We start from the raw sequence: 23,244 nt of genomic DNA, 5'->3' as shown, positions 1-23,244 counted from the left end.
TGTCTTTTAATTTTTTAACTGTATTTTCTGTTCTTCAATAAGGTTTATAGTTATACACAGCCACTTTGTCTTTCTTCCGTTTTTTAATCCTAAATATTACCTTGGTTGCTACTGAACATAGAATTTTTTTCTAATTTTAATTTCTGAATATTTTTTGATAAGCTAAAAGAAAAGCCTATTTATTTTTGTAGTTTATCCATCTGATAGGTAGTCTCCTTATCCAGTTTTTACTAATTTTTGTTGTTACTTGAATCTTTGGATTTTCAATATATATAATCAGCAAAAGATGTCAGTTTAATCTCTTTTCTGATGTTTATTTTTCTGATGTTTACTCTGCTTATTTCATTTTTTATTATACTGTTTTTGCACAGATAGAAGTCTTTTTCTTTTCTATGACGAGGAAGGATATAAATATACAAAGATAAATCTGTATCTTCTGAGAAAACTGGCTCATTGCTAGATTTTTGCCCTATAACACTTAAATTACTTTAAAATTCTTGTAAGTAAATGAAAGTGATTTACCTATGTCATTCAGTAACAATAGGTAGAACTGGAAGGATATTAGATAAATTCTAGTTTACCCCTACTCATTTTACATATGATGAAACTAAAGCCTAACAAAAGAAAGTGATTTGAATAAGATGAAAAGCTAGAAGCGAAGACCAGCCAAGAATACCAAGGTTGTATGACCTCTTTGACAATGTTTTTTGTAAAAGGCATAGTTGATTAGAACCTTAGGCATAAATTTAAAAAGTCATTTTTTTGCTGCTTTTTAATATCACATTTTAAAGAACAAATCGAACATCTAAATTAAATATTAATTGTATCTTGAAATGTTATTACTAGTACGGCAGAAGCTTCTGGTTTTCTCCAAGACTATTTTCCTCTTCTTCTTTAGTAATAAAAACCCTAATTTTTAGCAAGGGTTATATTAAATGTGACTAAATTCTGGCCAATGGCATGTATGCTAATTTTCAGGTGTGACATAGGGAAGTGTCCTTAACAGGGAAGGGTATGACCTTCATCTCCCTTTTCTCCTTCCTACTGGTTAGAAAGCAGATATGTGGCTGCAGCCACACTAGATCATGAGGTGCAAGCCACTTGGCTAAGGATGGCTAGCCAAGTAAAAAGACTGAAGGAGTCTGGGTCCCTGAGAAGTCTAGGTTCTGGGTCCCTGAAGCCACCCTGTCAGGGATTGCCTACCTCTGAGTTTCTTTATATGAGTGAGAAATAAATTTCTCTCTTATTTAAGCCATTGTTATCTGGGATCATCTATCATTTTAAGCTGAATTTAACTCTGATCTGCCAAGTAAATTATGATGTATAAACAACAAAAGTGGAAATACCTTAAAGATAATCTGCAAACTCTTGCTCCAGAAAAAAAAGCACATCATAGATGTTTGATATCAGAATTCTGGTTATGACCTCAAGACCTTGGAATTTTAAATAATAATCATAATAATGACAATGATAACAATAATAATAGGGAGACAGTGGAGAGCAGTTAAGAAATGGGGCTTAAGTCAGACTACCAGATGTGCCACTTTTTGGCTGTGTGACTGTGGGCATGTCACTTACTGTTTCTAAGTCTCAATTATCTTTATAATGGGGATAATGAAAATTCTTAGCATGAAGTTGTAATCATTAAACACATGTAATGAAGTCAGTAAAAATTAGCCCCATGCAATATTATTGATCTTATCATTAAAACTCACCATTTCTACTACTTTAAAGGCCAGGCATCAAATGACACCTATGTGGCAATATTTATAATTTAATTACCACAATAATACTGTCACATAGATATCATTATCTACATTTCACAGATAAAATGATTTATAGAACTCAAAATATGTTGTGACTGAGCTGGAATGGAATGTAGGCTTGATTATAAAACCATATTTCTTTTCATGATACTATGCTCATTTGATTAAGATTTTATAACCCTTTAAAACCTTATGTCAGGACATATGCATTTCAAAGTATTCTCCTGCTATCATTGTATACTTTGGTTGTTGCTTCCTCTGTTGATAAGAGCATTCCTACTCCCTTTGCCCTTTTTCTATCTAATTCCTAGTCTTGACATCTCCAAAATTCATCTCACCTCCAATCCTCATCCTAGGAAAGTTTGGTTCTGTGCGCCCCAAAAGTGCTCCTGCAGCACTCTCTGCTTCTTTCATGGACTTGTAGAAGCACATAGAGTTGTAGAAGTACTTGGGCGTATCTAATGACCTATACATCTACACCACAGGAAAGCAACCACAGGTTTGGGAAGAGCACGTAACACACAGGTGCTTGTAAATTTCTTTATCTGGAAACTGTCCCAGGGAACTTTGCATCAGAGGGTAAGCTTCCCTTGGAGATTTACTAACATCAAAAGCTCTATTGTTCTCTGTTACCGGAGCCTTGCGAGTGAGAAATAAAATGGGAGATGGTAAATCCTGGGAGGAAGACCCATAATCCTCTTTTCAAAAAGAAATACAGTAATAATCCTCGTTTGTCAGGCCCAGCAATGGTAAACAAGTGTCAGTAGCAATCTTAGGAGGCAAAACTGGAAATCCAGACCTCAGTGGATTTTCCTGGAGTCTATTATTTCAAGCAGCCCCAAATAGGTCTCCCTGTTACACTTTCTTACAGCATTACTATTTTCTTCCATAGCACTTAATTAATTGTAAGTGGTGCCATTTTGTGATTATTTGTTTAATATCCATTCTTCCAGCTAGACTCTAATCTCCATGAGGGCAGGGATTATGGCTGTTTTAGTTCACTTAGTGCTAGGCAAATGATGTCCAATAAATATTTGTTGAAAGAACAAATGAATTGGTGAAACAAAGATAGTACCTCATACAAAAGCTACATAGTGAATATAAAAACAAGGTGGAGTAAAAAGAGCATCGATCCAATTTGGATTTTAGAGACCACAAACATTCTGATTTTAGGCAAGTTGCTACATTTCTGTATCAATTTCTTCACCTCAAATAGGGATAATATCTATTTCATTGGATTGTTGTGAAAATGAGTGAGGTAGTATGCATGTAAAGCGCTTGGCAAAGTCCTTGGCAAAGAGGTGATATGTGCTAATGATTGTTTACAAACATGTCATCCTTAAAAAAAAAGGCATCTCTTCCTCTTTCTCCTTTGCTGGATTAACCGAGGAGACTTTTGGAACACCTGAATGTTCTAAGGTGTAACAATCTGTGAAAAGTGAAAAGACCTTGAATGACTAAACTCAGGCAGATGTAAGCTCCTTTTGCCCCTGAAATATCTTTCTCCTTTGGCCAGAAATTCTCACCTTCCTATTCCATCTCTTAGAGACCATTTGGTGTCCTTTGATTCATGCAATGCATATATATTGAGAATCTATAGAATGTTAAGCACAGAACTGAGCTCTGAAAATAATACACTGGTGAACTAGACAAGAAATGTTCAGCCTAAGAGCTTTATTTAAATGTGAATAAGTCCTGGAAAGAACTATGGGACTTAGTTATACATACGCCACTGTGAATAATGATAACTATCTGGTTTTGCACATCTACCCTATCTCCTGCTCTGTCCTAAGTATGTTACATGCACAATCCCATCTAATCTGTATAAGGACTATGTGAAATAGACTTAACAGTTTCTGTTCCATGCAGCTTCTGATGTAGGGGTTTGAATTAAGGTCTGTGTGACACTACAGCCACAATTTTCCTTCTATCATGATGTCTGCCTACCAATGACTTTTAATGATCCAATTGATTTAAGAAGTGATGAACTGGCATATTTAATAATTTACTTCCTTTTATTAGATTCTACCCATATATGGTTCTTCAGTTGAATAAACGTGGTTCTTATAATAACTGATGTAAAAGCAGGGGTCCATAAACGTTACATTTTCACTGGCATATGGACTCTGCCTGCATTTGTTACAAAGATCTTTTAAAAACTACCCTTAAAATGGAAGTAAAAGTCGGGGTCCAAGAGTTCTTCTTTTAGATCTGGGGTGTAAAACTCATGGATCCTGAACCACATGAAACCATGGATGTGTTCGTATTGGTTATTTTGTTTGATGCCATGTTTTAAAAGGCAAAGAAACGAGGCAGGTATTCTGCTTAGTCAAAATACCATCATTTTAACACTCATGTAACACCTGGCCCATTTCATTTAGCTCCTGCTTTAGACCATTAGCTTCTTGAAAAAAGACATTTGTCTTAAGGATCTTTATGTCTCTGGGGCTAAATTCAATTTCTGGCATACAGCAGAAGCAAAAGAAATATTTGCTATATGAGTGAGAAAAAATCCTATGGTTAAGAGTTTCCTCCAAGTATCACAGTAGGGTTGGGGCTGGTAAGAGACAGGACAAACTGAGCAAATGAAATTTGTCATTCACTACCTCCTGGGAACCCAAGAGCCTTCTACTTAGTTTATTTTAACAATACTCTCTTTGGAGAAAAAATGATTAGAAATTTATTTAAGCTAAAACATAAATGAGTGAATTCTGTTTTAAAGCACCTAACGATGTTCCCTGAGGACTATTTAGGTATAGAGAATTTTGAGAAATTCAAAGATTAATGAGGCCCTGAATCTACATTCTAGGAATTCACAGACTGTTCAGGAAGGCTACTATTGGATATGATGAAGATGATATTTATGAAGTTGATAATGATGATGGTGGTAGCAGTAGTAGCAATGATCATACAGGCAAAGCATGGCATAAAAACTGTATTAATCAGTGCTCCAGGATCTCAGCCTAGACTTGGCTCTCTTTTCTGTTTCCTGCTCCAAAACAAAGTGACAAAATAATGGACTTTTGGGCAATTGCAGGTAGGTTTTGATTAGAAGAGGCTTTTCAGTTCGGAAAGGAATGCAGCCATCTGCTCATAATGCTGGCCCTGAGAATTACTAACTAGTTTAGGTGAATTTTCCTCAGTCTTCTAAGTGTTATGACCTCTCAAGCCTACTATTTTCTAGGGCCCAAACCTCTGCCCTAAAAGGCAGCAAACCTACATTCAAATTTCACACTCTGCCAGAGATGGGCAGAAATCTATGCTGAGGACACTAGGCAGCCTGCAGTCAAAGTTATGTGCACAAAGATTTTCCTTTAAGTGGTATTTTAAAAGTTAAAATGTGTAACAATAAGAGAACAGTGAGCTAAACCTTGTTCATATATACGATGGAGTGTAATCCAAGTATTTAAAATATACATTTGCAAAGATTTTTAATTGAAAAGATGTTTCTGCTATGTTATTAAAAATGTAGAATATAAGTTTTAAAGAAATGAGCAGTCTCTATTAGAAAACAATATTGAAAATGGAGGAAAATATAACTTAGTAATAGATTGCAGGTGATTTTTATTCTTTTTTCTGTTTTGTTTTCCAAATTTTCACAATGAGCGAATATTACTCTTTTTACTTAAAAAAGGCAAATTCCCAACCCTCACTGAGGCTCACTTAAGAGCTGTTATATAGAGTAGTGACTTGAAGGACCAGGTATCTGATTAATGAATTACCTGGAATGTCAATAGCAGCCCTCTTTAGTTCTGGTTCTTAGAGTTTTGTCAAATGAGTTTATAAAACTTGAAAAAAGAAGGTGTTTTGAAAGAAAAAGTAATGTCTTCTTCATTTAATTATATAAAAAAAGAATTCTGTACTTCTATCTAATCCCAGACAACCACAAAATGAATATTCTGTTACAATGAGGTGATCTCAGTCACCGTGATAACAATCAGTGTTATCCAAGCTAGATACAAATTCAAAGAAATGACTTTATTCCTAATTATCTACCATAGGAACCAATAATCACAATCCAGAGAAGATAGCTGGAATACTGTGTAGATTTTTAGCCTTTCCTCTATTACTCACCTCTCAGTGAGTTTCCATTTACAGATGTATAAACTTATAGACCTATTACGAAGATTTGGGTACTCCTTACCAGCAACCTCCAGCTGGCATTTGAGGAGGTGATTCTCAGATAACGTAAAGCTGCTCACTTTACATTCTCTAAATAAGTAGTCATAAGCAGTATACTGTCATTGCACTATGAGCCCTTATAAATACTGTGTGTTGAATTCATCTACCCATTGTTCTACATAAAGTGTCCATTAACTTCATATATGGTTTTAGATCTACCCAGTGCAAAAGATGGTCTGTTGGCTATGCTCAGTTCCCTACTTCTTTATTATGAATTTATTTAACTTCTCAATTTAAATTAAGAGCTCTTGAATTGAGGACAGCAAATACTACTACTTCTTTATTAAAAACAAACTAATAATAACCACCAATGAGTTTCAAATAAAAGAGAGGGTTCTGCTAAGCATTTAATGGATATTATTTCTAGTCCTCACAACAATTTCGTGAGATACGTTATAATTTGCATTTAACAAATAAGACTGGGGCTCAAAGAGACTAAATTATTTGGCTAAGGCCAAGAAGACATTAAGTAGTGGAATTAGAATTCAAATTTTGTTCTGACATATAGTCCAGTATTTTTCCATTTTCCCACGTTGCTGATGTCTGATATTTAGATTTTTTTTTCAAAACTTCCATTTTACACCCTAAGAACCAGACTTTGAGGAATGAAGTAACTTGACCAAGTTCATATGAAAACAAAGCAAACTCAAATCTGAATCAAATTAACTGCCCTTATTTGTTTTTTAAAACTATGTTACCTCTGTAACATAACAGCAATCACTGCTAATACGATGTATGCCATAATTTAATTTTTTCTATTAGTTTTAATTGGTATGAAGTTAAAGATATTTTATAATACTGTCATTTTTCTGAATTTGAGATAATTTCGAAGTTACAGATTTTCTGCCTTTTCATATGGGAAACAGCAGAACTATAAACATGTCAGTGGGGAAGATTCAGAGCCATTAGTCATTAGCCACTTTGGCACAACTGTGGTCAAATATCCATCCAGGAACAAAATGGGAATGCTCTCAAAAGATCAGTTGCCAAAGCACTTCAAGAAGTTTCCTCTTAATAAGAAGGCCAAGCTTTTTGGCCTACTATTCCATTTTTCCTTTTTCTTTCCTCCCTCCCTCTTGTTCTCTCTTTCTCTCTTTCCCCCTGCCCCTCTTTTTATAGGAAACTTAACATTCACTGAAGATCTTGTATATGCGAGAGACTGTTCCAAGCACTTTCAAAGACATTATGTTTATCCTTACAATTAATCTCAGGAGTACAATTTTCAATTTCCAAAATTTAGACAACTTGTTCAGAGTGATAAGGCCTAACTTTAGTTTAAAGCCACACCTCTTTAATCCACAATATACTTCTCTCTAGTGAGATGCAGTCATGTCTCATATAAACAAGGTGCTATCTTTTCAACAACTGGGATGTATAGACTTAATTGACACCCTGATTCAAATAAACTATAAAAATACTTAGGAGATTTGAACACTGGCTTTATATTTGATGATATTAAGTGATTTTTTTTTTTTGCTGTGTTAATAGTATTGTGGATATATGTAAACTATTACACACAAAATGATATGTCTTAATTCGTTCAAATTAACCCATTAGAGAGAGGAAGGATGGGGATGGCAGTGAAACAAAGTGGCCTTAATACTGATTAACATTGGGTGATGAGTACATGGGGGCTTATTATATTATTCTCTCCAAATATGTATGCTTTCCCTAATAAAAAAATTAAAAAATAAAAAGACGTGTGTAGATTGGTTGTAGTTTGGTAGAACAAGAGGGTTTTGGGTTTGAACAACATATTTATCACTTAATATCTATGTGACCTTGGGCAAATTACTTTCATCTCAGAGACACAATTTCTCAGTCTTAAAATGAAGCTTACCTTGCAGACACTTACCTCAAAAAGCTGTAAGTAATGAAGTAACATGTGTAAGTATCCAACACAGAGCACTGTACATGCTAAGTTTTTTTTTTTTTTTTGAGACGGAATCTCGCTCTGTGGCCCAGGCTGGAGTGCAGTGGCGCAATCTCGGCTCACTGCAAGCTCCACCTCCCGGGTTCACGCCATTCTCCTGCCTCAGCCTCCCATGTAGCTGGGACTACAGGCACCAGCCACCATGCCCCACTAATTTTTTTGTATTTTTTAGGAGAGACGGGGTTTCACCATGTTAGCCAGGATGTTCTCGATCTCCTGACCTCATGATCCACCCGCCTCGGCCTCCCAAAGTGCTGGGATTACAGGGGTGAGCCCTGCGCCTGGCCTTTTTTTTTTTTTTTTTTAACAAAATTGCTAGCTATTATTATTAGAAGGCATAAGTGATTTCTGCTTTCATTTACTTGCTCTTGAGACCTAGCCTAGAGATAACTTTCAATATTCAGATTAATTCAACTTTGGCTAACAGCCAAAGATGAATGACATAGGTAAGCCCTCTATGTACATGGTCTTCTACTGAGCACCTCTTTGGAAGAATGTCAGCTTTCCCAGTTTCTCCTATGCCATTGGTGACTTGGATCTAGATCACTTTCCCCTGTCCTCTTCCAGTTCTCATGGATTTCTTCTAATACCCATACCAGCAATTCTGGCCAAGGCCTCTTGTTTTAAGAATGAATCATATGCCATTTTTTATTATTCCTTGTATAGCCACTTTATCAAAGTATTGGCTATATTATTCTCTCATCACTGCTGCAAACATGCTGTATCATGCCTCCCTTCCCCATCCCAAGATGGTATCTTGGGCTGATTTATATTTTTTCCATCACTTGTAGGTATCAGAAAAGTGGTTGTTTCTAGATATTAAAAAGTTTAGTCTAATTTAAATATAAATTTCCACTATACCAATTCAGTCTTTCCTTAACTAGGATTTCAATCTAGCAGTGGGGAGAGGGGGTAATATGTTCTTTAGTCCTGCTGGCTTCCCTCTGGTATTACTTGCTCTGCTGCTTCTAGGGAGGGGGCAGAGAAGGGGACTATAAAGGAAATGGGCAATGTCCCCCTTGACTGGTGCCTGCGTAATCTGGCACTCTGTGAGTCAGATGCCCAGATGCTTTGCCATTATCCTGGGGTGTTTGAGGACTCTTTAACAACTCCTGACTGGGAAGTTCCAAACTCCACAATTTATTGATGGGTCAATGTACAGTTGACTTACTGCTCCACCTATTCTGCTGGCCTCAGTGATACAGCTCTCCAAAGGGGACTTAGACATGTATCAGACATGATTTCTTCCCTCAAGAAATTTCCAGTTTTATGTGAGAGTTGGCATGTATACAGTGATTATGTGTTCAGATGTGCTAAGAGGACTGAGAAGTAACTTTTGGTTGCACTCCCTTAGGATGACTGGGTTAGGATATCTAAGTAAGGTTCAGATTTTAATAATCAGAACAGCTCCTGCAAAGTGATTTCCACAGTCTTTGAAGAGAACTCATCTCTGTTCATGAGTTCAAGAGCTTATCCAAGACAGAGTACCTGTGTTTGCATGCATATATGGGTCTCTTTAGTTTCTCCTGTTGGTCTTACTGTCCTTACTCACATTGTTTGGGTCTGTATATGTATGCTGATTCCTGGAAGGGAAGTCCCAGTTACCCTCATAGGCTTCTCTTAACCGCAGTAGGATGAAAATCTTATTTCCAAAGCTTCCTTGCTAGAGCAAACACATGAGCTTGATTGTGGTTGCTTTTGTTTCCACAAGGGTCTCTTTAGAAGCCAAGACATGCTCAAACCACTGAGAAATGGCTGTGGGCTCAAGTTCTACAACCACAGCATAAGAAATCCAGAGGCAAATTTAAACGATACAGATGTGTCTCAAACCTTCCATAATTTAGGCTTTTCCTTCCGAATTATTTTACTTCAAAATCATTTTTTCAATTTAACTGTGAAGACCTAGTTATCATAGATCTATCATTCTATCCCAGGACCTACAGGAGGGGTGGGGAGAAGACAGGTGACATATTTTAGCAGATATAACCTTAATATAATAATTTGCAGAAGATCAATAATTTGATTATAAATTACCCTTTTTAATCTAAAATTCTAAAGTTGAATGATATGAACAATAAATTTTTTATTGTCACATGCTATTATGCAATCTGTGAAGTATGTTCACAATATCTCGTAACTACAAAGGGTAGGTAATATCATACTGATTCTCACATGAGGAAACTAAAACTCAGAGAAGTTAAGTAAGTCTTCCACAGCTACACACTATGATGCCTAAAGCACAGGTGTGATGCCTAAAACACACATTTAATGACTACTAAGTTTGTATACTTTCTATTACATAGTTCAGCTTTTGTCTTTCTAAAGCAGTTTTTCTAACTGAGTTCTTCAGAACAACAATGAAATGTTGATAAGTATATTTTCACATAAGTTTCCTATACAAACAGGTTTGGAAATATACAATTAATCAAAGCTAAACAGATTCAGTGGTCTTTATCACAGGACCACTCAGACTTATTATTAACATGAAAATGAGCACTGGGAATATCTAAGAGTGGGATGTAGTAAGCATTTTCCCCCAAAGAAGTGTTTCAAAAAACTCTTTATTTCTATAAAGATATATTTCCAAAACCCTGATAGGTATTCTTACCACCAAATTTAAACCATCCTGCCTTTCAATTATGCACTTGATCTAGAATGAAGAAATTTCAATAGGCCTTCCTTTTTAATGCTGTCTTGTAAGTAATGATTTGTTATAAAGCTATTACTCTTAAATATTTTGCTTAGAACTATACAATCTATTACAGTACATTGAACATACTGTGTATATATCACGTATGTGTGTATGTACGTATCTATATATCTGGATGTATGTGCATCTCTACCTCAGCCCTACCTTGAGTACCATTCTGTGCACTTGGTCAATCTGCATTAGTGCACACTTCTACAAACACTCAGCAAATGAAGGTTCTGATAGGCTAAACCTGATCTGAACATGTTCTGCAACATGTATTGTGTGTATGGCCTCCCTTTTCTGCCATTTATTTGGTGTTATTTGAGAACCATTTATTTGATAAACAAAAGATATGCAAGTGATATCTTATGCAGATCCTGCATAAGAGTTGAGGTATAGGTGTCTCCTGGAGTGTTTAACAGGTGCTCAGGGCACCTTGGGGGAAAAGTTAATGGAAAAAAGAGGATAAAAATCAGAAGATAATTAAGCGCTGTCAGATGTCCTCTGACATTATTTATGAAGAGCACCACAGAATCACTGGAGTGGGGGAGGACTGTTCATCAACTGAACATTAGTCACTAGAGGCTCTAAAATCTTTAGCAGAAGATGTGTCTTAAACAAATGAAAGAAGTTTTCTAAACAGATGCAGGAACACAGGCCTAAGCTAGGGCATTGATTCAGTTAGCACACGCTTTCTAGGACTGTGCTCACCATGCTACCTGGGATATGTGTTATGTTACCTATTATTTAATTATGAGCCAATTAGGAAGATATACTTGGAAAAAATGCAGCAGGACACCTAGAACATAGCCAAGGAGAAATGGTGAAATGTAGACTGAGAAGGTGGTCAGAAAAGATAAGATGTGGGCAGGAGAGAAGATTGGGGTGTGCAGGGGAAGAAGGAATTAATTATGTTCCAAGCTCTTTCAGGTGCTATATACACATTACTATACTAGGTCTTCAACATTCATATAAGATAACTACATTATCCCTATTTTCACCAGTGAGAAAATAAACTCAAAAGATTAATTAGAACAATAACCCTACTCAATTCTATGAATCATCCAGGAGTTGTCCTATTATACAAAGAAACCTCAGAATTTAGGTGCAAGTTTTGTAGACTTCAAAAAGAGAAAAAGACGTCCTTTTTTATCTACAGATTAGAAATATGCCGGAAATTTCCTAGGAAACTGGGCAGGAAATAGAGGAAGAAGGGGGGGAAAACCTGAAGGAAATTGAAAAGACTCTTTGAGGAGTTAAAAACAATAAGGCCATTTTGGATTTTATGTGTGTGGGGGTGGGGGAAACGTGGAGAGGGGCTAGAAACATTGTTTTTGGTTCAGTAGGAAAGAGCAGTTGGAAGGTATCTTTTCTTTATTGTAAAAGCCTGGGAGAAAAGAATGAAAGAGTAGCTCATAGGAGACTCTTCCCACAGACACACATTGAATGATTAGTCACGAAATGGGTTGGAAAAATAGAGGAGGTGTGGGGAGAGTATCAGATAGAAATCCTGTTTTGGCAAAGTATTAAAAGATAGAAGTATCACAGTATAATATTTAACCAAAAAAGCGGGGCTCCTGAAATGTTTTTTATTGAAGTTCAGTGATCAACTGTGAGTGCAGGTTGGGGGAGAAGGGAAACATGTTATTTAGCTACACTGAACAGTAATTCATAGATAATAAAATATATCCAATAAGGAAATAAACTTAAAAATTTCCTTTCAGTTCCATATTCTGGACTCAATTTTATGCTGGCATTATATACTAGGGTGATGATGATAAAGTAAAGGCATAATGGAAAGGGGATGCATTTAAAGAAGGAAGAAGAGAAAATTTGAAGTCTTAGTGCAGGGATTTATTTCATTCTGAAATAATTCTGTGCATCCATACCACCTTTTCATTTCACTTGACTTAAAATTGCATTTATCTGTCTTCTCCATTAGGCACAAATTCTTGAAGGCTGGGATTGTATCTTACTTAATTTTGTTCTGCAGTGACTACACAGAGCTTGGCACACTTTCTCAATAAATCTAAGTTTTATAAGGTAGGGTAAGCACCGTAAAGTGTTCACTATTTGATTCCTTATTTAGAAGTTCTGCAATGAATGGAGATTGCTTCAACTCAGTGACCAAAGTGGTTTATGAGCTATTGATTTCTGATTAAAGTGATGCTAATGATAAGGATAACTATTATTTATTGTACCTTTTCAATAATAAGCCATTATATTCTTTACATATATAATCTTCTATTTTCTGTTCAAGAATCCTGTAAATTACTACTAGAAACTGAGGCTGAGAGTTTAAACAATTTATTCAAGGTCACAGAACTAATAAACTCTGGCCCTGGGAATTTTTGTCTAAGTATTAATATACCTAGCTTAAAAACTTTTCTCTGAGCCAACTGAAATCATGGTTAGAAGTTTTCCCATTCACAAACTAAAAATGAGGAAAGACTAATAGTTTAGTGGTTTTCATCTCACTCTGGAGAATGAATACCTTTATAATCATTTAAAAGAATAACAATTTTATACATAGGATTTAAGTTTACTTCACAATTTCCTTTCATTTTTCATAAAATTTTTCATATTAACAAGAAAGCAAAAAACATCAAGCACTTTATGTAAAGTTACAGAAACTCTTGAACTTCTGGAATTAACAAAATTGATAGTCTTCCATTAACTCATAATATCAAATGCCAAGAATTTCAGCAAACAGAACTTGCTAATTGAAAGTGAGCCTTGTGCAGCACTACTTGATACATTAAAAGCAAAATATTATATTAATAAGCATTTTGACTTTGTTAATAATGCTTAATGGGTCTCCAATGGGACATTTTACTCAAAATTTAAAATTGGACTTCAAGAAATCAGAAATAAACACGCTAATCACAAATTACTAAAACCAATGCAAAATATAAAACACTAGTCTCCTGTAGCACCAGCGTTTACTATTTCTAGAACTCTTGAACTGCAAAAAGATTCTAAAATATAAGATAACAGAAATATTAGGATCTGTTGATTTACATTAGAAAAAAATTCACCCAGGTTTCAAAGTACATTTAACATGTTAATGATTTGCCAAAAAAAACAAAAAACTATTTACATAAAGCTCCTCAAAAGTTCATAGTCTTTCAGAGCCTAAGAAATAATAAACAAAATCCAGAAAAAGGAGGAAAAAATATACTTAAAAAGTGAGAGATTTCTATTTTCAGAAAAGTATTATGTGGGCAACAATGAATAGGATTCATTCTATGGATCGATAATAATTGCAGATAAATTTAACTGATTTGTTAACACTTTGCCTTTTATAAGCAATGCCTCATAAAAATAAAATCTTTTTTAAGTAAAAGAGATCTACTTTCTACAAAAACTTCAGTAATTATTGTATTAGGTACATTGAGCTTGAAGACCACTTGGTGAATGAGAGTACTCCAAGTCTTAATTGTAATTTAGAACAAAAGGAAATAGAATGCTCACCTGGAAATAATCCAGTAAGTCCTTGGAATTACCATGCATTAAAAAAAAGAATAAACAATGGATGGTTACACAGCAGGTCGTCTGTGTTAGGACTGCAGTAAATAAAGTAAAGAAGTGGAGAAATCCAGAGAAAAGTGTAAGAATTGTGAAAATTACCCAATCTGTATGCTTTAAGTTAGCTGATAGGGGTATAGAACAGCTCTTGAATGTATTCACAGGCACCTTATGATTAAAGTGTCAAACCTCTTTGAAGATTCCTCAGTAATTTACTATTCCATTTCTGTTTCATTCATTAAATAGTTTCTAAAGCATCACCAAGACCCTTCCATTAGTAAAATCTCTCAATGATTTAAGCTGGGAGCAACGCAAACTATTTTGATTCATAAGTTATCTTTAGAAACAAACTGTAAATGAGAAATGCAATGCTGTGGTCCCCTCACAGTGTGAACATGTTAAAATAATTCCACAGCTCAAGAGAGCATGATCTAACTGGAGCACATAGCTACCACAGTCTAGATTTATATTCCCTCCTTTACTTATCAATATTCTTATTCTTGTAAACAGGTAAAAATACTTTATCTTTTTACTTTTTAAGAGAAAAAAGGATACACATGTAAATAGATTTTAAAGCACTCTTAGAGGTATTAATATAATACTTTAATATCTTTACAAAAAATAAATTATAATTTTTTTGAGATAGGGTCTGTCATTCAAGTATAAAATAAGTTTTAATCTAGTTTTTTTCGTTACTAACAAAGATACTTAAATGTTAATTGTGCACATGGTTTCAGTAGAAATTTAATTTTTGATATAATTAACAAGGTACATGCAACTGATTCTTATTAGAACAAATATTTAATTGACAAATATTGAGTTTCCACTATAAAAGACATTGTACAGATATTGTGGAAATATTTTAAAAGGTCATTAAAATCATTGCTTTTCCAGACAGTGAATTCATATTGTAGGGGTGTCTTTAAGATAAAAAATTTCCTGAAGATACTATTTTAAAACATAGATTGAAGGGATGGATTAGGTGACTTATATGGATCTTGTCCAGCTCATATATTCTATTAATCATATGAATTAACCATTGGGATAGTAAAAATATCAATCATTCTTTAATATATCTCTGTATCATTTGATACTTTAGGAAAATTAATATGTTTATATTCACTATACATAATGAAGATGGACATTGTCAATTTAGATTAATTAAATGTGATCATTTCTGTGAAGGGAGCCTTCCTATTTTCCTAAATAATCACTAATTTTAGGAGCATAGAAATCACTCAAAGAAAAAGACCTTGAGAACGGTGAAAATATATTGCTGTTATCAATTAGGAAACCATATGTTTGATACTGATGCTGAACTGTGATTCTGTGAAACTCCCTAGGGAGCTTCTCCACAACGTTTGGAATTCATAGCTACATGCAACCCAAATAGAAAATCTATAGCTTGCTCAGGACAATATTCCTGATGCCGTAATCCTATCACACGTGACTCACATGTAATGGGGAGGTGATTCACAGTGTAGTAAATCAAAGCAGGGCACATAGCAACTACAAATCTCCACATCTCTGCAAAGGCTATCTGGTGTTCAGAATACTCTGGAATGGGTATTCTGCAAGGGTATATGAATGCGTATATCGGCAAGATCAGGTAATGTCTAACTAACCCAAGAGCATTTGTTAGAAACAGATTCTATCCAAGACAGAGCTCATCCCAATTCAGTAAAGATTTACCAACAGAGGAGTGGTTAAATTAAATTGTTAATTGGTAAAGATGTTGAGAAACTCACCACTTTGCTTCTTAAAAGCTTCAACAACTTCCAGGAGTAGTTACCTACTCTTTGAAATGAGAAAGAGACTCCAACTGGGCCTTCCTCTGGCCTTGCATTCCAATCATCAAGCTCCTCCTTTCCTAATGCCTCAGCTTTTTTCAGGTAAGAATCCTTAGCATTTCCCCATTTGTGGTAGTTGTGAGTATCTTTCTGAGTGCCTGGGAGGTTACATTTTTGGAGAAGAAACAGGAAGGCCCAGACTATCTTTAGGAGGCATATTATGTTATTGTATAGGCACTCAGGGAATTTTTATGGAAGAAAGGGAGAAAATGAGGAAGAAATGGAGAAAGCAAAAGAGGAAAAAAAGGAGAAAAAACAGGAGGAAGGTGGGAAGGCCAGTTAGGCAGGTCATCTTGTCTGCTTTGCAGCCCTCATCCAGCAAGATGAGAGCAGAAACTGCGCAAGAATAAAACAAAAGATCTGCCTGAGGAAAAGCTATGCAAATGCTTTAAAAGCTTTAAAGGAAGAAGAAGCTGTACTACTCTCCTCTATAGCACAACTTCAGGTTAAACCAGTCAAGCCTTCTTCCTTCGGTCTTTCTGTCCCTTCCCTTTCCCTTCTCTGTAGGTGGCTTTATCTGGAGGATTTCCAGGAAGGCTGGAGACAGGCATCTCTAATTTGGGTTCTGCCTCCTAGGAGCCAGAGGAGAGCTGGCAAAGTCCACTCTGGGAACCCTGCAGCTTCCTCACTCCACGAAGTCCTAATCTCTGCAGCTGCAGTGGTTTTGGAGGAGGATAGATGGGGAGAAAAGTGGGAATGTAACTGCAGTGTCTTTGAAGGCTGGATTCCCTGAAGGATTTTGGGGAACACAGCAGGGAAAGGATGGAAATGGGCCCTGGGCAGTTCTCAAACAGGAACTGCAGATTCTGATACGCTAGTGCTCCCCGCAAATGCCAAGGATTCCAAAGAAATTGTCTGAGATGCAGAGGAGGCCAGAAAAGCCAGACTAAACATCTAATGAGGTGGGGATATTAGAGGTGAGGGGCAATAAAAAAGAGAGAGAAAGAGACCTTACAAGACAAAGAGAGGCAAGCAAGAGAAAAGAGGTGGTATAAAAGGGACCCCCAGAGACAATCTCAAAAGATGTGCTGGAGAGCAGACAGTTATTTATTTGAAGTCTGCAGCAATGTCACTGAGACTGCTGAAAATGAAAGAGAGAAGAAAACATTTCCACTGAACATTACTTTTTAATTGTTTATTCCATAGACTAGAAGTTAATTGACTTTTCTCTAGATCCATGGTTCTGGGCCTCAGTTTCCTCATCTACAAAGCAAGGGGTTTGGACTAGATACCTTACAGGGTCTCTGCCTAACTTGATCCTCTCTGTCAACCTATGAGCCAGGGACTCCAAGACCAAGCATTTATCAGTTTTGAGACCCAATTCCTCCCTTTTTCCTCTACCACCCCTCTTTATCAATGCAGTGCCAACACCTGTACCATTCATTGAACTGATGCCAATGCTCAATGATGACAGGGAGTATGGCTCAATTATGACAAATGATTAGTCCTTCTGCTCTGGAGTAAGGAAGGAAGGAATAGACGAGGCAGTATAATTTATACTGTGGATTTCCAATGAGAGGTTCTTCTCGAATTTTCAGTTACAAATTTCATCCATTTAAATAAATTATAAATTCTTTTGAGGGGTTCCAAATGGTTGGACTGATCAAAGGGCCAAAGAGCCCTATTTGATGGCCCCCACACCCGATTTGAGGGAAAATTTATTTCATTTCATCCCCAAAATTGGATTTGTTTATTTCGTGGAAATCCAGCATGCACTAGCCATAGGTTTTTCTCATCTTTCTGCCTCATACCCATTCTGCCAACCTGCTTCAATGCAGCATTTTCTGGGGTTATTAAACACCCAAGGCTTAATGAGAGTGCATTCATGAGTAAGTTGTTCAATGATGCAGGATCATCCCCTACTCCCCCCACCACACACACACAAACACACGTAGGCAGTTTAAATGATAGTGGGGGTAAAACGTGTTTTCACAAGAGTTTCATTTTAAATTTGTCTCAACCTGAAATTCCTTTAGAAATTAAAATAAATATTAATATGTAGAAATAAAACTCCCCAGCTTATCTTGCCTTCAACTGGAAAGTGATACACAAATAGTATGTACTTAGTGTTTTCCACAACCACCACCAATTCTATTTTATTTTAGTTTCCAAAATACGGACAGGAGGGCAACTCTAGAAAAATGGATTCCCACTCTGGCATCTCACAGGGCACTGATCAGGCAATGCTGAGCACTCATCATTTCCACCACGCAGGGAGCATCAGCCTCTCCTCGCCCCTTCCACATACACATTCTTGTACCCCTGAGGGTATTCAGCATTCTGATTTCCACCCGGGGTTTGACCTTGCAAAGACCCTTCTTCCAGTTTCTGGGCAAGGAACAACCCATTTTAACTCAAAACACAAAACGACCTTTTATCCTTTAAAGAAATACTACCAAATGTAACACACCTTGATTTACGTTTTTTAACCCCAGATTCCGGATGGCGAACACAGAATGCAAAGGCAGGTAACTAGTTTGGGTCTGACAGTCCCCATTCAGCGACCGAGCCTGTGACTCCGTTCAAAATCGACAGTGCGGTAGAGCATCTTTCCCTTTTCTGCCCATTCACCATTGTGACAAAAATCAAAGACGAAAAAATTATCTACTCATTTCTGAATACTGAGAGAAATGTGCTCATTTTGCGCCTGACTCAGTGGATCTTAAACACTAACATCCCGCTCAGAGATCAACCATGATTTCCACACCAATCTCATCCACTCAGTTTTACTTAGCAAACACCTTTGCTGCCCTTCCACGGTGAGAAAAATGGTGCACCAATCCCACGGATGACAGGTTGCTACTCGACTGCACCCGCTCAATAGTTTTATCAGCAACCGGAAAACTTCACAATCGGTCAATTAGCTACTTAAATCTGTCTAAGACAAACTAAGAAAACATCTCAGTTTCACCTGTCTTAAATCTAGTCTAAGACAATCCCCCAAACACGCCGCATATAAACACTCCCCCTTCCCCCACCCCCAATATTCCAAAAGATCCCCCATGGACTAAAAGCACATTCAGATCGCCAGCATTAAGCAAGGCAATTGTCCCCATGCATTTAGACGCATCTATGCAAAGCAAAGTATGTGACAATAGCCAAAGCATCTCTCTGACAGTTGGATGCACTACACATGCAGAAATGCAACGAAGACTGTATTTTCCACTTACAGTTACAGCGCTGCGCACGGTCACTTAACGAAAATGATAAAACTCAACAGTTCTTTTTAAAAATGTATATTTAATTCGGGTAAACGCTTAAGCCGTCTCTGTGTGTGGTTCTCTCTCGCTCTCTTTTTCTCTGGAGCTCTGGGCTGCTTAAATCCCTCTTGGATCGCGCCTTGCAAGCCCAGCCGCTGCCGCAACACGCTCGGGTAAATCTCTGCTGCAGATTGGGAATCCCATAGAAAACCTAGGGTCCCTGGACCTGGATGCGCAGGCGCGCGAGCCTCCGCCTCTCCAGGCACCCCCTCCCCTTTCCTCTCTTCCCTCTTCCCCCAGCTCCGCAGCCCCAGCTAGGAGAACTCGGGAGCCTGTGACCAAAAGCCGCCTGGCGATGGCGCATGCTCAGTCGGAGGGGCTCGGAGTTTCCGCTGTGGATTCCACGTCTCCAGATTTTAGCAGAAACTCAAAAGGAAAGTAGATAGGAAAAGGGAGTCCGGCTACCGGAGCAACCCGCACCTGGACCGGCGCGAGGGAGTGCGGGTTGGGCTCGCCACGCCCCGTGGTTACCGAACCTGGTGGCTGAAGGCCGAGGCCAGAGATGGAACACGTGGAGCCGCTTTTCCCGGTGCTTTCTGTCCTAGCCGACCCCCGGCCCACGCTTTGTTAGACTGTAAGGTGAAGGAAAAAACTGCAGAAATCTCCGAAAGAAGACTTCCCAGCAAGCTGTGAGCACGTCTACTTGGCTTAGTGAAGGAACGGTTATGGTGGTCATTTTGTCATGGGCCATTTCATCCGAGGGTCTTCTGCTAGGAGTATTGGGAGCCGGGTCCTCCAGCACCAAGGGCCCCGTACAGTCTCGGTCCAGAAGGGCGTTGAAAAAATGTGTGTTAAAGGGAGCTGGGATCCGAGGCTTCTTGCCCTGTGTACCCTGAGCCAAGCGCCTTCTGTATGCACTTAAGTGTTTTTAACATATGCTTTGCGTCTGGAGTGGGAGGGGGTGGGGTGAAAGGGCGGGAATGAACCATTTTGCGAATCCACGTTTAAGGGCTCTGATTAGGCCATCTTATAAAGCCCCCTTTGTGTCCTTGAACAACTAACAGGTTTGCCAGCCCTCCCCCGGCTCCCCATTGGCCTGCCAAAGCCTAGAAGGCTTGGCAAGGAGTAGTGCCCAATAAATGTTTGGTCGGTCCCTTCCCTACCAGAAAAGCAAGGAGAATTCCCAGATGTTCCCAACCAGACCAGTTTTCCTCAAGTCTCTATGTTGTACATGAACTCATTCAGCAATTACTCATTGAAGCATTTGCAAAACTATTAGACATTCCTTTATGCTTTGGGAATAAGTGCGGTTAACAAAACCCCCTCCTGGGCTTTACATTCAGGTGGGAGTTTTATTTTCAAGGGAGGGAAGTTCTGGGGGCGCGATGAAGATCGAGGTTCTCCTTAAGCAGAGCGCTGTACAGTTTGCACAGCGTCTTCACAAACCTTATCACGTTCAGGAAAACTATAGAGTTGACCTACCCTTCGGTGCTGGGGACACCAAGAGCGTCTCCCGTGGCAAATGAGCTCTAAATTGACAAATCTCCAGCTGCTCCTGGTTCCAAGTCGAGGAGTCCAGCTTTGAACAAACTTGAGACTACTTAAGTGGGCACCAGGAGAAACTCTGCCAGACAACTCTGTAGCTATCGACATGCTAAGTGAGGGCCTCAGGTAGTGATGCCTAAGCCTCATTCGCTGCGAACCTAGCCAGCCCAGAACCCAGGAACTGGCTTCCCGGGCGGGACGCCTCGGGAAGGTTGCACAGAGGGGGAGCGCGCTCTCGGGACTCCCGGGACACCGCCCGCGGCTGTCTCCTCTCCGCAGGGCTCTTCCGCCAGTGCTGGTGACCGCGGAAACCCGGAGCGCGGAGTCGCGCGGACCAGGGCGCGCGGCCCCGGCGGGCTGCGGCAGCCAAGCACGTTTAGAGTCTGGCGGGCGCCAGCCCTTTGCTCTGGAGCCGCAGTGCGTACTGCGCTGCGGGGCTCCCGGGCGCGCCGGGCTGCTCCTGTTTCCTGGGACTGGCAGGGGGAGTCAGTCCTGAGTAAGTCACTTTTTCTTTTTAGCTAGAAAAACGACCTTCAAGGCTTTCAAAATCTCGTCTTTGGTCGATTTCCCCTACTACAGCATTTTACGCTGGGCTCTGGTTTCTCTCTAGAGAACAGCCTCTGCACTGTAATCTGCATCAACCCAAATGATGATGCCATTTCTCCGCTTCAACGAGATGTACCTATTTATTGCACCCTGGAGGTCTCTTTCGTGGCGGTATTCGATTTTAGATAACTTACTTGCAACTTGTGTTTAGGAAAAAATGTACACTGATAACTTTAAACCATGCTCTGTTGTAGCGTACGATTGATACCGACGCGTGCGCTTTTGTAAAGTAGCTTTGCCTACGTGGGCGGGCAGATTTTTTTAAAGTTCCATTTGCACTGCAGGGCTGTTTGCGTCCTAAATGCGATATTGTAATGTTTAATATCCAGCTATTATGTAGCTTTATCTTTTTCAGCTTCTAATATTTTGTTGTTGTTTAATTTTTTTGGCATGCCTTTTAGTCGAGTTGTATATACGAAGTCACAGTAAGAATGCCAATTCTAAGACTCCTAAAGAATATTATCATTTAAATTACAGAAGGCAAATCCCCTCTTTAGGATGGGAGAATGTGCTTGAAGGGAGGAATGTGGCAGGGTCCCTAAGAAGTGAGGGAGCCCGCTGTTCCTCCTTCAGGCATTTGCGGATGGCACTGGTGATTACAAAAAATCGGAGACTGTGCTGCCGGGCGCTCCTGTGGTAGAGGGACTGGAATACTGCCCCATGTTGAGTGAAGAATGCCATCAGCTTTACCAGTTGTCCCGTTACCTAAAGCCACGTCCCCAACTCTACAACTTTCACACCCTGGATTTCTTTGGGGGGGGAGGTGGGGGGGTATACAGGAGGAGGAGGAAGGTGCTGTAGGTAGGGGCTTGTTCTTTCTTCCTGTGTATCTGGTAGAATCCTCAATTAACCAGAAACAACTGAAGAGCTATTTTTCTTCCTTCAGTTGCAAATTATGTTCTTTATAGAAATTTCTAGCCTTACTTCCACCTCATTTCTTCCTAGATTCAAACAAACAAACAAAACCAACAATAACTTTTCAGGTATAAAACACTCCATGTAATATTCGCACTCACTTTGTGACGTGGACGAATTGAAAACGGAGAATGATAGTAAAAGTGTGAAATGCCAATGGTGTAACAGGTCTAAGCTCGTAGTCCTGGGAACTCCTGGTAATATTATTTATTAGAAATATCTGTGTGTAAAATATATGAGCCAAGAAGGGTGGAACTTAAGGCATGGAGATATTTTTAAAAAATTGGAAGAAAACTTGAAAGTCATTATTAGAAAATGAAAAGAGAATGGAATTGAAGAATGGATTTATACTCGTTTATTCTTAAAGAATAATGATAGTAATTTACTTCTACGGATAGCATACCTTTATTCCAAAAGCAAAGGGTATTAATCATTACAGAACAGATGTGTTACATAAGATAATTATGTTACATAAGTTTTTTTTTGTTTTTTTGAGAGAGACAGGGGTCTTGCTCTGTTGCCCAGGCTGGAGTGCAGTGGCAGGATCATAGCTTATTATAGCCTCAAACTCCTGGGCTCAAGTGATCCTCCCGCCTCAGCTTCCCAAGTAGCTGGTACTACAGACACACACCACCACGCTTGTCTAATTTTATTATATTTTTGTAGAAACAGGCGTCTTGCCATGTTGCCCAGGCTGGTCTGAAACTCCTGGTCTTAAGCTATCCTCCTGCTTTGGCCTCCCAAAGTGCTGAGATTATAGGCATGAGCCATCTTTTCCAGTCCTATTCTGACTTTTTAAATCTTTTTTTAAAAAGATGTAGATAGACCAACAAAATAAAATAACTTCCCTATAGTCAAATAGGAAGTATCTCTTAGAATACAGCCCTACAACAGTTTTTCTGACTCATAGAATGTTTCATTGTGTATGTCTGTGCCCCTTCTACATGTTTTTCTAAAATACTGAAAAAAATGCAAGACCATGAAGCAGTGATTCCCATGCAGTTAATGGGCGAGTTTTAGACCTCCT

General features: G+C 38.4%; 1 protein-coding gene across 1 annotated transcript in view; it reads right to left on the bottom strand.

Annotated features, from left to right (window-relative positions):
- VSNL1 (visinin like 1) overlaps nt 1-19,547 on the bottom strand; it is a 114,902-nt gene extending 95,355 nt beyond the window's left edge. Inside the window, exon 1 of the mRNA XM_003275950.2 lies at nt 19,122-19,547. The gene's annotated coding sequence lies outside the window, so the exon portion shown is untranslated. The remainder of the gene's footprint in view (nt 1-19,121) is intronic.
- Nucleotides 19,548-23,244: the final 3,697 nt, after the last annotated feature.

This window comes from Nomascus leucogenys, chromosome 19, assembly GCF_006542625.1.
Source record: "Nomascus leucogenys isolate Asia chromosome 19, Asia_NLE_v1, whole genome shotgun sequence".
Classification (NCBI taxonomy): Eukaryota; Metazoa; Chordata; class Mammalia; order Primates; family Hylobatidae; genus Nomascus; species Nomascus leucogenys.
Note: the sequence above shows the minus strand (reverse complement) of the source record. Positions and strands in the feature narration are given on the sequence as shown.